General features: G+C 41.6%; 1 long non-coding RNA gene across 1 annotated transcript in view; it reads right to left on the reverse strand.

The window, feature by feature from the left end:
* The window catches only part of LOC114671448 (uncharacterized), a 47,801-nt gene that overhangs the window by 14,072 nt on the left and 17,648 nt on the right, over window positions 1-16,081 (reverse strand). The window lies entirely within an intron of this gene.

The raw sequence follows: 16,081 nt of genomic DNA on the forward strand, positions 1-16,081 counted from the left end.
TTTTCTTCTCCTCTTGGCTAAATATATATCCATAATTAACAGATTGTCACTTAGAAGATTTATATTTATCATCATTATTTATGTTCATTCCTCTTCTGCTTTTATAAACTAAGATATGACAATTTTTTTTCCACTGCTTAAAAACTACTTTAAAACTTTATTTCAACCATCATTTAACTTTTGAAATTTTTTACCCTATTTTCTCCAATTCTCCTGCTTTGTTTTTAGTTTTCTTTAAATGGACAGAGGACTTTGTGAAAACCAAAATATCGTTTTATAAATAACTCAGTTTCTCCTCCACCCTTAACCAATGAATGGAAGGAACTACGTAGTATAGTTTGTCTGCTTCTCAGAAGCTAATTTCTCTATCTGATGTGTTTAATCTTATTTCTGACTTTTAATAATCCATTCTTTCCAGGCTCATAAAAACTTCATTAGTTCAATACGTTTCTTTTTATCTTGTTGTTGTTTTCCAATACAGAATCTCGCTCTGTCTCCCAGGCTGAAGTGCACTGGCATGATCTCGGGTCACTGCAACCTCCACTTCGCAGGCTCAAGTGATTCTCATGCCCCAGCCTCCCAAGTAGCTAGGACTGCAGGCACGCACCAGTGTACCTGGCTAATTTTTGTATTTTTAGTATAGATGGGGTTCTGCCAGTTAGCCAGGTTGGTCTTGAACTCCTGGCCTCAAGTGATCCACCTGCCTTGGCCTCCCAAAGTGCTGGGATTACAGGTGTGAGCCACTGCGCCCTGCCTACATTTCTTTTTCAATGCCCCACCTTGGAAGCACCGTAGTAGTTTTCTCCTTGCATGGGTGAGTCCAGTTTTGGTCATTGCTAAGTGGATACACCTGCTTAATAACCACTCGATCTTTCCAATGGCACCCACCAAAGACTCATCTTAAGATCTTGTAAAAGATGCATCCTGCGGAACTTGGTATTACTAGGGTTCCAGTAGTCTACAAAATGCCTTACTATCCAAATTAAACATTTTTCTTTGCCACAGAGTATGTCAACAATCCATTCATTCACGGTCAAATATTGTAAACTTTTTAAGGTATATAGCACCTTACTTTTTCTCCAGAAAGAGTGAGAAGATAATATTCAACTAAAAACATGAAAACTCAGCTTAGAAATGGAGAAATATCTTCCTAGTCCTGGGTTAATCTAGCAAGGTAAATCAGAGAATTGAAAAGTAGGACATTTGGGAGTTTTGCCCATGACTTGAGCAATTCTCTGTCTGCCAGAGTGGAATTTGGAGGGTGTGGTACCAAGTTCGTGTGTGGCTGGTCTCGGCATGATGGGGGGGTGGGGATATGCCTTCACAACAGCCAACGGGGGGCTCTCCACAACTCCAAGTCCAGAAACTTGTAATCTGGTTTTGACAGTCAAAAGGTTTAAGTGAATGGATGATTAAATGAATAATAGCCTGATAGAACAAGACTCACATGTCTCTATGAGGTTTGGGTCCAGAATTGGAGACTCTCAAAGGGAATTGGAGACTCTCAAAGGGAAGTTGCTACAGTTTATGATGCATAAACTGTATCATGTGGGCCTTGACTTCCATTACAGAGTCCTAGAGTCTATATTTTCTCCCACTGTGGGGGACAAAGAAACTGAGACTGAAACAGTTCTACAACTTGCTGATGTCACACACGGTTTTCCAACCCCTGGGCTTTTTTTTTTTTTTCAACAACGGTATTCCATTTCTGAGTCAAACGGAGTGCAGATGAGAACACGGATCCCGGTTCTCTCGCTGGAGCAGAAGCTCCTATTCCACCCACATCAACCCTTTCTTCATCTGTACGATGGGATAATGTGCCCTTCCCCCTACCTCACTAGAGATAGAGGAGGGGGATCCTCTAATGAGACAGCAGGGAGAATTTGAAAAAGTAAACCAACATTTAATGCCAGCTGCTGCTATTATTTTACCAGCAGCTTCTTCTTTTGTGCCAACTTAAAGCTACTTAAAGTGATATTTCCTTCCTACTTTTGATACAACTGGGTCTTTATTAGGAGCACTTCCTCCTGGGAGAAGAAAGAATTCCTCTGAATTCTTTGTTTCATGTTGAAAAACCTGAGCACTGGAAAGAATATAGCTTGGCCAGTGAGGATTAACTTCTAGAGATGTTATACCATAACGTGGAATGCCAGAGAAATTGTAAAACAAAAGCCGTGGGTGTCTGCGACACTGCCACAACCTCAGTGGCCAGCCACAGAAAGAGAAAGAGCCTTGGAGGAAGTTAGATTTTGGTTACAGGTAACCACAAAGAATTAGTTGTCACACATTGCCACATGGGTTGTAACACATCTATTAAGAAGAAGATTTTCTTTGGGGTTTGTGAGTCATTGTTCAGAATCTTAGTTCTGCTTGAGAACGTGTGAACTGAAATGATCTATTTCTGTATTGTTCTTTTTTTCTCTTTTCTATCTTCATTTAATTTTTAAATTTATTTTATTTGTATTATTCTTAAACCTCTGTAAGAACGGAGCCCATGAGAGGAATTTTCTTTACTTCATTCCTAAGCTTTCAGATTCCTTTGTCTTAGCTCATTGCTGCCAACTACTAGTTTGGAATTCCATGAGAATTGTGTAGCCCCTGAACCCATTTCTCACCCATCAGATTGGCAAAAATTTACAAGCTTGACAATACACTCTGTTGACAAAGTTGTGGAGAAACAAACATTCCTACCATGCATTGCTAGTGGGAAGGCAAATATAAATATTCATCTTATTCAAAGAGATCCCTGCAGAAATGCCCCAAATAATGTTTCATGAAGTATTTGGGCACCCTGTGTGGTGCAGCCAAGTTAACGCAGAAAATTAATTATCACAACTATGACACTTAATCATAGCTGATTAATGATTGTTGTGACCCCTGTGAAAAAAAATTTGGCAATATCCAAAAGATCTACCTAATGCATCTGGGCTTTGACTCAGCAAGTCCTAGGAATTTACCCCAAGATTTACCTCCAACAATATGGAAATACGGATGCACAAGGTTATTCACTGAAGCATTGTTTGTAATGGCAAGACACTGGAAACTACCAAAATGTCCAAGCAAAAACAAATCTATTGAACCCAGGAAATTGGCTCAGTAAACTCTGGCACGTACATACAATGGAATAATAAGCAGTTGTACAAAGAATGAGGCACATGCATGTATTTCCTCATTCTTTCATCTGAGAGAGCCTAGAAACAATGACACTCCAGGAGCAATGAGCACTCCCTACGGCCAGATCTTAGTTTCCAATCCCACTATTCAATGAAAGGAATCAGGGCTCCTTGGAGAAATGGCTGATTCTAGGGCTGGGACAGGAAATACACAAGACAAGCCTGGAACTTCTTATAGTACCAGAAGGTAAAGAAACTCAAAAACAACACACACATGCACACACACGCACATGCATGCACACACACACACACTACAACAACAGAACACATCAAAGGGACCCAGGAGCCAACGGAAAGAGCTCCCAATGACCCAAGCTGGGATAATTTGAGAAGAAAATACAGTGATATTGGACTATAACCCAAGTATAAAAGAAATGTCCATGAATTCATAAAGGTACAAATAAAAGATTGAATGGATAAATAAAGTGCCGGGCACGGTGGCCCACGCCTCTAATCCCAGAACTTTGGGAGGCCGAGGTGGTTGGATCACTTGAGGCCAGGACTTCAAGACCAGCCTGACCAACATGGAGAAACCCTGTCTCTACTAAAACTACAAAATTACATTACCTGGGCATGGTGGCACACACTTGTAATCCCAGCTACTTGGGAGCCTGGGGCAGGAGAATTGCTTGAACCTGGAAGGTGGAGGTTGCAGTGAGCCGGGATTGTGCCATTGCACTCCAGCCTGGGCAACAAGAGTGAAACTCTGGCTAAATAAATAAATAAATAATAAAGGAGTATAGACAAATCATCTGAGATGAATTCCAAATGATTTGTATAAATATTCTGCCCTCAAGTGGGAGAAGCAGAACTCCCCACTTCTTAAGTATGAGACACACCTGGTGATTTCCTTCTAAAGAGTCCAGTATTAAAACGAGAGGTGGAGAGTAACTTGACAGTGGAGAAACCTGGCAAATACTACCTCAAGCCACGTGATCAAGGTTAGCATCATCAATGATAAGTTATGTTGATCCAGTGTACCCTTGATTTGATGTGAAGAGAATATCGCTTATCTATGTAGTGTCCTCCTGGAAACTCATAACCCCAGTCTAATCATGAGAAAAACATCAGGATGATACCAACTGAGGTCGGGCATGGTGGCCCATGCCTATAATCTCAGCACTTTAGGAGGCCGAGGCGGGTGAATCACTTGAGGTCAGGAGTTCAAGACCAGCCTGGCCAACATGGTGAAACCCCGTCAGTACAAAAACTACAAAAATTAACCAGGCGTGGTGGTGGTGCCTGTAATCCCAGCTTGGAGGCTGAGGCAACTTGAACCCAGGAGGCGGAGGTTGCAGTGAGCCAAGATCAGGCCACTGCACTCTAGCCTGGGAGACAGAGGGAAACTCTATCTCTAAAATAAAATAAATAATAAGAATAAGAATAAGAATAATACCACCAATTGAGGGGCATTTTATAAAATAACCTAACCAGTACTCATCAGTCAAAGTCCCAGCCAAGATGAATATACAGAGGTCTGATGAGTAAATGTAATATGATGTCCTAGATGAGATCCCAGATGAGAAAAAGGACCTTGAGTGAAAACTAAAGAGATATGACTAAGGTATGTACCTTAGTAAATAACAAAGTGTTGATATGGGTTCATTCATTGTGACAAATGTACCATCCTAATGTAAGATGTTAATAATAGCTGTGATAATTAATTTTCTGTGTCAACTTGCCTGGACCACACAGGGTGTCCAGATACTTGATCAAGCATTATTTGGAGCATCCCTGCAGGGATCTCTTTAAGTAAGACGAATATTTAAATCAGCAGCCATTGAGTAGAGCAGACTGCTCTCCGTAATGCAGATGGGCCTCATTTAATCAATGGAAAGCCTGAATAAAATTTAAAAAATGCTCCCCTAAGCAAGAGAAGTTTTCTCCAGGAGAGGTCTTTGGACTCGAACCTTTGGGCTCAAACTGAAACATTGACTCTTCCTGGGTCTTGAGCCTGCTGGCCCTTTGGAGTAGAACTACACCATTGGTTCTCTTGAGTCTCCAGCTTCCTCCTGTCCCACCCTGCAGATTTGGGGACTTTTCAGCCTCTGTAAGTGTGAGCCAATTTCCTTATAATAAATCTCTTTCTAGACATGTACATACTATTAGTTCTGTTTCTCTGGAGAACCCTGAGTATTACAATAGGGAAAACTGGGTGTAGGTGTATAGGAACTCTCTGTATTGTCTTTGTAAGTTTTCTATAAATTTAAACTATTTTAAAATGTAAACATTTTTTTAAAGCCCAAAAAAATAAATTTAAAAACAAAAGAATTAGGAAGTTCTCTATAAATTAATATGGAAGTAGTTCTAGAAGACATTATTAAATGGGGAAGAAAAATAGCATCTAGGGAGAATTTTTTTTTTTTTTTTTTTTTTTAGATGGAATCTCACTCTGTCGCCCAGGCTGGAGTGCAACAGCGCGATCTCGGCTCACTGCAAGCTCTGCCTCCCGGGTTCATGCCATTCTCCTGCCTCAGCCACCTGAGTAGCTGGGACTACAGGCGCCCGCCACCACGCCCGGTTAATTTTTTCTATTTTTTAGTAGAGATGGGGTTTCACTGTGTTAGCCCAGATGGTCTCGATCTCCTGACCTCGTGATCTGCCCACCTCGGTCTCCCAAAGTGCTGGGATTACAGGCATGAGCCACCACGCCCGGCCATTTAGGGGGGAATTTATAGCACAATGCCAATATTAGATAAAGAGAAAAGTCTCAAATCAATGATGTCAGTTTCCACCTCAAGAAACTAGAAAAAATAACAAATTAAACCCAAAAAAAATAAAGGTCAGAAAGGAATCAAAGAAATTTTTCAAAGTTTTAAATGAAAATAAAAATTAAGAAAATACAGCCAAAGCTACTTGTTGAAGAATATCAATAACATTGGTAAACCTCTGGGCAGAGTACTCAGGAAAAAAAGAGAGAGAAGCCATAATCTCCTGACATTAGTAATGAACAAGATGACACCACTACATATTCTATAGAAATGAAGAGGATAATCATTGAATATCATTAACAACTCTACACCTATGATACTGACAACTTAAACAAAGTGGACAAATTCCTTGAAAGATACAGGCTATGGAAGTTCACTCAAGAAGAAAGAAATAACCTGAATAGCCCTATACCAATCTTCAAAAATGAATTTGTAGTTTAAAATCCCCCCTCCAAAAAAAAAAATCCCCAGGCCTGATAGCTTTACTGGTGGATTATACCAAATATTTAAGAAAGAAATAATACTAACTCCAAACAAACTCTTCCAGAAAACTGAAAAGGAAAGAACACTTCTGAACTCATTATATGAAGCAAGCATTGCCCTGATGCCAAAGTTAGTCAAAGATATTACAAGAGAAGAAAACTACGTATCATTATGTCTCATGAACATAAATGTAAAAATTTGAAACAAAATTTTAGCAAACAGAATCCAACAATACAAAAAACAATAATACATTATAACCAGTGCACTTCCTGGGGAGGCAAGGTTATTCAACATTTGAAAATCTATCAGGCCGGGCACGGTGGCTCAAGCCTGTAATCCCAGCACTTTGGGAGGCCGAGACGGGTGGATCACGAGGTCAGGAGATCGAGACCATCCTGGCTAACACGGTGAAACCCCGTCTCTACTAAAAAAATACAAAAAACTAGCCGGGCGAGGTGGCGGGCGCCTGTAGTCCCAGCTACTCGGGAGGCTGAGGCAGGAGAATGGTGTGAACCCGGGAGGTGGAGCTTGCAGTGAGCTGAGATCTGGCCACTGCGCTCCAGCCTGGGTGACAGAGCGAGACTCTGTCTCAAAAAAAAAAAAAAAAAAAGAAAAGAAAATCTATCAATGTGTTCACCATATTAACAGATTAAAAAAGAAAAATCCATATCATCATCTCAACAGACACAGAAAAATCCAACTCTCAGTAAAGCAGCACTAGAGGGGAATTTCCTCAATCTGACAAAGAACATCTATGAAAAATCCATGTTAACACCACACTAAGCAGTAAAGGGCTGACTGTTTTCTCTCTAAGATCAGGAAAAAAGTAAGGGATGTCTATTCTTATCACCTCTATTTCTGAAAATTCTAGCCAGAGCAATAACACAATAAAAAGAAATAAAAGTTATCCTGATGGAAAAGGGAGAATTAATATTGTCTTTATTCCCCTATGATATGATTATCTATATATATAAAAGCAAATGGAATCTACAGAAAAGCTACTAAAACTAATAAGTAATTTAGTTTCAGATGTATACAAGATCAATATGTGAAAAAAGTAGTTGTATGTCTAGGACCAAATGATATGAAATTATAAAACTACCAATTACATTAGCATCAAAAATATAAAATACTCTGGGATACATTAGTCAAAAGATGTACAAGACCTGTATGTACTAAAGTACACAAACATTGCTGAAACAATTAAAGAAAACCCAAATAAATAGAGAGATATACCTCACCTATGGGTTGGAAGGCTTCATATTGTATGATGACAATTTCCCTCTATTCTATAGAATCGATGCTATCCCAATCCAAATCCTAGCAGGATTTACAGTAGAAACTGTCAAGTTAATTCTAAAATTTGGATGTAAATGAAAAGAAGAGGACCTAGAATATCCAAAACAACTTTAAAAAGAAGAGCAAAATTGGAAGACTAACACTTTCTGGTTTCAAGACTGATTATAGATCTACAGAAATCAAGACAGTGCAGTATTAGCATAAAGATAAAAAAATAGATCAATGGGAAGGAATGGGAAGTACAGAAATAGATCCACACATATATGTGGGCGGTGATTTTTGTAATATGTGCAAAGGCAATTCAGTAGAGAAGGAACAGTCTTTTCATTAACGAAGCTGGAATAATTGGATATCCATATGTTTAAAAAGTGAACAAGGCCGGGCGCGGTGGCTCACGCCTGTAATCCCAGCACTTTGGGAGGCCGAGACGGGTGGATCACGAGGTCAGGAGATCGAGACCATCCTGGCTAACACGGTGAAACGCCGTCTCTACTAAAAATACAAAAAATTAGCCGGGCGCAGTGGCGGGCGCCTGTAGTCCCAACTACTCGGGAGGCTGAGGCAGGAGAATGGCGTGAACCCGGGAGGCGGAGCTTGCAGTGAGCTGAGATCCGGCCACTGCACTCCAGCCTGGGTGACAGAGGGAGACTTCATCTCAAAAAAAAAAAAAAAAAAAAAAGTGAACAAACACCTCACAAAAAGATATACAGATGGCAAAGATGCATATGAAAAGAGACTCAAAATCATATGTCATTAGAGAATTGCAAATTAAAACAACGAGACACCACTACACACCTATTAGAACGCCTAAAATTCAAAATACCAATGATATCAAATGCTGGTGAGAATGTGGAGCAATAGGAACTCTCATTCATTGTTCATGGAATGCAAAGTGGTACAGCCACTTTAGAAGACAGCTTGGCAGTTTCTAACAAAGCTAAACATAGTCATATCATCTCATCCAGCAATCGCATTCCTAAGTATTTACACAAGTAACTTGAAAACTTATGTCTCCACAACAACCTGCACACAAACATTCATAGCAGCGTTAATCATAATCTTCAAAAAACGAGAAGCAATGTAAATGTCCTTTATTAGGTGAAGAGCTAAACAAACTGCAATACATTCATACAATGGAATATTATTCAGCATAAAAAGAAATGTGCTAACAAGTCACGGAAAGAGATGAAGGAAACTTAAATACACACTGCTAAGTAAAAGAAGCCAGTCTGAAAAGTCTACATACTGTATGATATCAACTAAATGACATTCTGGAAAAGGCAAAACTATAGAGACAGTAAAAAGGTCAGCAGTTGCTAGGGGCTGGGCAGTGGAAGAATAAATAGATGAAGTGCAGGCTGTTTTTAGGGTGGCAGAACTACCTGAGTCACACTGTGTTGGTGGATACATAACATGATGCATTTGTCAAACCCCATAAAACTGTACAATACAAACAGTGAAGCTTAATATAAACTATGGACACTAATTAATAATAATGCATCAATACAGATTCTTTAATTGCAGCCAATATACTACACTAATGCAAGATGTTAATAATATGGGAAACCGTGTGAGAGGGAGAAGGGGTATATGAGAACTCGCTACTTGCTATACTGTCTGCTGAGTGTTCTGTAAATCTAAAGTTGTTCTGAAACATAAAGTCTATTGATTTTTAAAAAGGTTTAAGAAATCAGGCTGACCGTAAGTAATGTGTGTGGCCATAGTGTCAACTTATTAATTTATAATAGTGAATAGTTGTTACATTGAACACTATAATGAATCATAAAATAACTATCAGGAGCATTCTCTCTCTAGGGAGAACTTCATGATAAGTCGACTAAAATAGAAAGGGAGGGAGGAGGGAGGGAGGGAGGGAGGAGGGAGGGAGGGAGGAAGGAAGGAAAGAAGGAAGGAAAGAAGGAAGGAAGGAAGGAAGGGAAGGAAAGGAAGGGAAGGAAAGAAGGAAGGAAGGAAGGAAAGAGAGAAAGAAGGAAAGAAGGAAGGAAGGAAAGGAAGGGAAGGAAAGAAGGAAGGAAGGAAGGAAAGAGAGAAAGAAGGAAAGAAGGAAGGAAAGAAGGAAGGAAGGAAGGAAAGGAAGGGAAGGAAGGGAAGGAAGGAAAGGAAGGAAGGAAGAAAGGAAAGAGAGAAAGAAGGAAAGAAGGAAGGAAAGAAGGAAGGAAGGAAGGAAGGAAGGAAGGAAGGAAGGAAGGAAGGAAGGAAGGAAGGGAAGGAAGGGAAGGAAAGAAGGAAGGAAGGAAGGAAGGAAAGAAGGAAGGAAGGAAGGAAGGGAAGGAAAGAAGGAAGGAAGGAGAGAAAGAAGGAAAGAAGGAAGGAAGGAAGGAAGGAAGGAAGGAAGGAAGGAAGGAAGGAAGGAGAGTCTGGTCCCTGGGAGTCTGGGGCCTCCTCCTGCTGCTCCCTTGGCAAGCTATGCTCATGCCATTCTGTGGTCATTCAGCCAGAAGACACTCCACAAAACCAAGCCTAGTGGGATGAAGAGGATGCAAATTTCCAGGGTCTTCATGCACCACTGTGATAAACCCAAAGGCCAAAAGAGCCACCCTACAAGGTGGGTATGGGCCAGGGACAAGATGTTTTTTAATTTGGGATTTTCCTACCCCGAGGTCCGCAGACCTTAACTTCACAGAGACCAAGAATGTGTTTAGAAATATTCATTATAAAAAGCATGCCTGAGTGAATGTGCCTATGTCTGGAGAGAGTTCTACAGCTCCCTTCAGATTTTCATGGGGGTTTTTAACATCCCCACACTTACCCCTGCTTTGTTCCTAGACTGGTAGAAAACAACCAAATCCCTTACTCATAGATCCATTCTGTAACGACAACAACCATGAAAACTGTGTACAGGTGAGCAAGAGCACTCAATGGAAGCACGGGAAAGCAGGAAAGGCCCATAAGTTCTTTCTGGGCCTTTTCCTGAATGCAGAAAAGTGATGTGGAACTATGTACATAATTCTTGAGTAAAGACAGCGTGGTTGGTTTGTGGATGCAGATACTAAAAAGAAGCCTCAGCGTATCACACAACTCTCCCCACTCACCTTGTACACAGGATTTGCTATGTCCTTACTCCATCATGAGCACCTTTTTCTAGAACTGAGAATTGAGTTTTAGTATTCTGAACTCAGCTTTTCTTACTGTTAATTCCTGCTAAGATTTTTTTTGAGACAGGGTCTCGCTTTGTCACCCAGGTTGGAGTGCAGTGGTGTGATCTCGACTCACTGCAACCCCCATCTCCCAGGCTCAAGTGATTCTCATGCCTCAGCCTCCTGAATAGCTGGGATTATAGATGTGCACCACCACACCCGACTAATTTTAGTATTTTTTAGTAGAGATGGGGTTTCGCCATGTTGGCCAGGCTGGTCTCAAACTCCAAAGCTCAAATCATCTGCCCACCTCAGCCTCCCAAAGTGCTGGGATTACAGGTATGAGCCATTGCACCCATCCTGTGTTATAGATTTTTTTTAAATCTGCGATGTTTTGTGAACATTGCAGTGCTTTTAACTCTAGAACATCTTTGGGAGGCCACTCTTTTCTGAGACAGGTATACATTTCAGAAAAAGGATTAAGCATTTTCTAGGCAAGATACACTTGGGATAAAACCATGGCAAAGCATTGTCTAGACACGTGAGTCACTTTCCCTTGCTCACAGATCTTAAGGAGCCTGGCCCATTTTATTTCTTCAGGTTTGCTGACAAAACTCAACTTTGTTGTGTCTCTATTCACTCACCTTGTGGAGCAGGCTTTCTTTCCCAGTTGATCTTGTGCCAAGCATGACTAATTAAGAGTCTCAGCAGGATTTACTGCTGATCATATTTCACATTTGCTCCTGGAACTCCAGTATGATAACAAGGATATTTGCTTTGCATACTAATTTGTGTAGCCAATGATTAACTCTGTGTTGTATACAAGTGTGTGTTAGAATCAGGGCTGGGTCTCATGCTCTTAAAGTGGGAAGAGCTTGATAACCTTCCTTCAACATATCCAGGGAATTCAGGGTTTGGATGATATTGCTCAAAGGCTGAGCAAGCTCCTCAATTTGTTATCCATGGCTGTGTAACAAATTATCACAAATTTAGTAGCTTAAAACAACACACATTTATCTCACAGTTTCTGTGGGTCAGGAGTCTGGGCAGGAGTCCTGGAATGGCTTAGCTTGGTCCTCTGCTCAAGGACTTACAAGGCTGCAATCAAAGAGTCATCCACAGCTGAGGTCTCACCTGAACGCTCAATGGGGGCCTGGCATGTTATTGGCAGGAATCAATTTCTTACAGGTTGTTGGACTGAGGGCCTCAGTTTCTTGCTGGCTGTTGCCTGGAAGCTGCTCTCACAGTCTTACCACATGGGCTTCTCCAGATGGTTCTTCATCAAAGCCAGCAAAGAAGAATTTATATAGAGCAGAAGTACTAGCAAGACCAAGGTTATAATCTCTCATAACCTAGTCACAGAAGTGACATCCTCTCATTTTAGCTATATTCTATTGGCTAGAAGCAAGTCACAAAGTCCAGCCCACACTCAAGAGAAGGGGCTTACTCCGAGGTGTGACAATCAAGAGGAGAGGATCATTATGGTCCATCTTAGAGTCTGCCTGCCACACCCTCCAAAGTCATATCTATTTGTAGTTTCTTTACAAAGAACCTGCAAAGTTCCAAGTTCTTAAAACTTGCCTATGGACCAGGATAGCTCTGTCCAGGGTCAGGATGCAAGAAATAGCAACAAGGGTTGCAGCAATCACAAAAATGAGCCACTGAGCTCTCCTGCTGTAGGAGCATGGTTGACTTGCAGCCCCAGATGCTACCTCTCTGGATCCACCACTGTATTCTCATAGAGGCTACACTTCCTGTGGGCTGCTCCCAGTCTGTGCCTGAGCACTGTGGGCATACTAATGAAAGCCCATTCCTGTCATTCAGTCCAGGCCTGAGCACTGTGGGTGTACTAATGAAAGCCCATTCCTGTCATTCAGTGACTGTAGCCCAGGCTGTGTCTCTGCTGGCATTGCAAATTTCTGAAAGGAGTAACTCTTGGATTGTGTCTTCATTGACCCTAGCAACTGGGGCCTGGGGAAAGCTGAGAGGCTATGGCAGAAGCTCTTCTCTGTGGGGTTACCTGTACAGTTTTGTTCATAAGCCAAGTGGGAAGGGAAAATGCCTTACCATGGGGCTGCAAACTTTAAAGTATCAGGACAATCTTGCTTCTGGCTCCTCTCCAGTTTCTCATATTCAGTAACTTCCCCAAGACCCACCCCCATCCTCTGTCAACATAGCCTTAAGCAGCTAGTACCAGGCTGAGCATATCCTCTCTCTATGGTGACCACGGGTATCTCTCTTCCTCGGGTGCAATGACTCCACACCAGGCTTGCTCATTTTCAAGTGCATAATCTTCAGTGGGTCGTCAAAATACAGGGCCAGCCTGGAATCATTGGCATCCTGGCCTGTAGCAGGGGGCATACCCTAGCCTAACAGGCATATCCAAATTCCTGTTCCATTGACACAGGTCCGGAACCACCAGGCCTGACCTCAGGATGAAAGGGTCTCTTTAGTAACTAACATAAGGGACAAGAGAGCCTTGGCATAGGCATGGTATGTAGGGTTTCACTGTAAGGGTGACTTTGTTTGTCATCCTTTCTTGCATCCCAAGATTGTGCAAACTGGAGGAATTGGTTACAATCGCATTCTTCAGCTTTGGGTTAATATAACTAGATCTCCAGGTTCAACAATGCAACTGATTCTCTTACTCATGATCTCGGATAACATGCTGGAACATATGGCCCATGCTCTTCCATGCTGTCTGCTAGCCATCCTCCAGAAAAAGGACTATTTAGGGGCTGCAGCAGATGTACTTATGTTACAGGCTCCAATTCCAACCTCTAGCACACAGCTTTAATCCAAACCAAGGCTTTCAGACCAAGAGTCTAATATGTCTGACTTGGCCTCTTTTTATAATTTCACTGTCAAAAGTAATTTTTTTAGCTCAACTCAGAATTGAAATAATTAAGGATTTCTAACAAATTCCATACTTGAATAACTTGAAAAACAAATTACATTCATTTATTATAAAACAAAAGGGGGAAAAACATTCTAAGAATTTTAAAGAAATTGACTAACAAGATGTCAGCTCTTCTATTTTGGCTTCACTTATAAGGAATATAACTTATCTTATAAAACCTGAGTAATGATTCCGAAAAAACTTGTGCATTCATTCAGCAAATATTTATTAACCTGTACCAGGCTCTGTTCTAGGCACTGGGGATACAGTGGCAGGAAAAGGAAAAAAGGCAGCAAAATCATAAAATCCAAAAATCACAGAAATGAAAATTTGGTGTGGACTCAATTATAAACCTAAAGTTATATTTGGAGATGTCAAAAGGACTTGCTAATATATATTAACATTTCCTTAAGATACTTTTTAGATTGCAGTAATTATATTTTTGATAATTCAAGAGACTTCTAAAGATCACGTACACTAGGAAGGGTCTTGATGTGGTTTGGCTCTGTGTCCCCACCCAAATCTCATCTCGAATTGTAAATCTCATTTCTCCAGGGAGAGATTTGGCGGGAGGTGACTGGATCAGGGCGGCAGTTTCCCCCATGCTGTTCTTGTGATGATGAGTGAGTTCTCACAAGACCTGATGGTGTAAACATATTTGGCAGTTTCCCCTCCCCCTCACTCTTCTGCCAACATGTAAGACATGCCTTGTTTCCCTTTTGCCTTCTGCCATGTTCGTAAGTTTCCTGAGGCCTCCCCATCCATGCTGAACTGTAAGTCAATTACACCTCTTTCCTTCATAAATTACCCAGTCTTGAGTAGTTCTTTATAGCAGTGTGAACATGGACTAATATAGGTTTACTATGCTCATATTCTTATTTCCTGTTAAATATTCTATGCAAAATTAACTTTCCACCTACCTCTCCATTTTATTTCCAAGTAAAACAAGTAAGGCTGAAAATATCAGGATAGTGTTAAGGCGTTGCTAACACCATCTTTGCAGACATGGCCCAGATGCCTCAGATCTTTAAGCTCTCTGAGTTAGCACCAGAGTCAACAAACTCAGGAGCTTGCTGCGCTGCCCCGTTTGGCAACTGTGGTTCCTGCTGAAAACCCAGAGTGATAAAATGCGTTTCATCCATCTGACACATTGGCAGAAACTGTGGGCTGGCAGAGCTCCCCTCTGTTCCCCACGTCTTTTGCTCTTGCCAGCCTCCACTATGGAGGCCATAAGCAGGTCTGCCTTCATGGGCACCAAACCGGTACATCACAGAGTCATGCCCTCAGAAGGGGATCCCACCCTGGGGTTTAATCCTCTGTGGTCATCATCTTAAAATTCTTAATAATGTTCTCTTTTAATTTGTGTTTTATGAGTGAAGTCCGAGGACAATGGAAGGTGTGACCACAGCTTAAGAGCCTGGGCCCACAGACTGCCCTGCCTCCTGCCACCTCCCTACGTCCCCCCGTCACCAATTCTCAGCATTTTCTCTCCTACCTCCACCCAGCAACTGCAACCAAGCACCTGGGCACAGGCACAGGAAGGACTGGGCAGGTGCACTTCCCACACTGAGTCAGGGGGCACGTGGAGTGTCTGTACTTCCTTCGTGAGTGTCCCTATCTCCAAGGGGGCATGACATTAAATAGCAAATTAAAACACCATTACAGATGGAGAAAGACCACCGAAGAAACAAAACATTTCTTTTGCCTTAAAAAAAAAAAAAAAAAAAAAGAGGGAGAGACAGGTGTCATGCTGTTGCCCAGGCAGGAGTACAGTGGCATGATCATGGCTCACGGCAGCCTCAAATTTTTGGCCTCAAGCAATCCTCCCACCTCAGCCTCCCAAGTAGCTGGGACTCCAGGTGCATGCCACCAAGCTCAACTAATATTTATTTATTTTATAGAAATGGGGTTTCACTATGTTGCCCAGGCTGGTCTCAGATTCCTGGGCTCCAGCAGTTCTCCCACCTCAGCCTCCCAAAGTTCTGGGATTACCGTCAGGAGCCATTGCGCCTGGCCTCCTTTGCTTTTTGAATAAGAGGCCCTGGATTTTCATTTGGCATTGGGTCCTACAAATTATGTGATCAACCCTGGCCATCAGCACTGAAATTCTAAATCCCAGCCTCCCTCACAACTTAGAGGTGGCTCTGTGAGCTCCATGTGGCCCGCAGAGCCAAGCTGCCAAATGTTGCTCCTGAAGAGCTAGGAATGTTCATGTCTTACTCATTGCTGATTTTCTACTGTAGAACAAAGAGCAGATGTTCAGTAAAATTTGGTAGAATGAATTAACTAAGTTGTACATGTTATATATTTGTGTGCTTGCTAACTGTATTATTCAAGAGCTTGTACCATTTTTTCTATTGGATGTGTCTGATCATGAGACTGTGGTGTTATCTTTTAACATGATAAGCTTTCATCAGG

The sequence above is a fragment of the Macaca mulatta genome, chromosome 12 (genome assembly GCF_049350105.2).
Source record: "Macaca mulatta isolate MMU2019108-1 chromosome 12, T2T-MMU8v2.0, whole genome shotgun sequence".
Classification (NCBI taxonomy): domain Eukaryota; kingdom Metazoa; phylum Chordata; class Mammalia; order Primates; family Cercopithecidae; genus Macaca; species Macaca mulatta.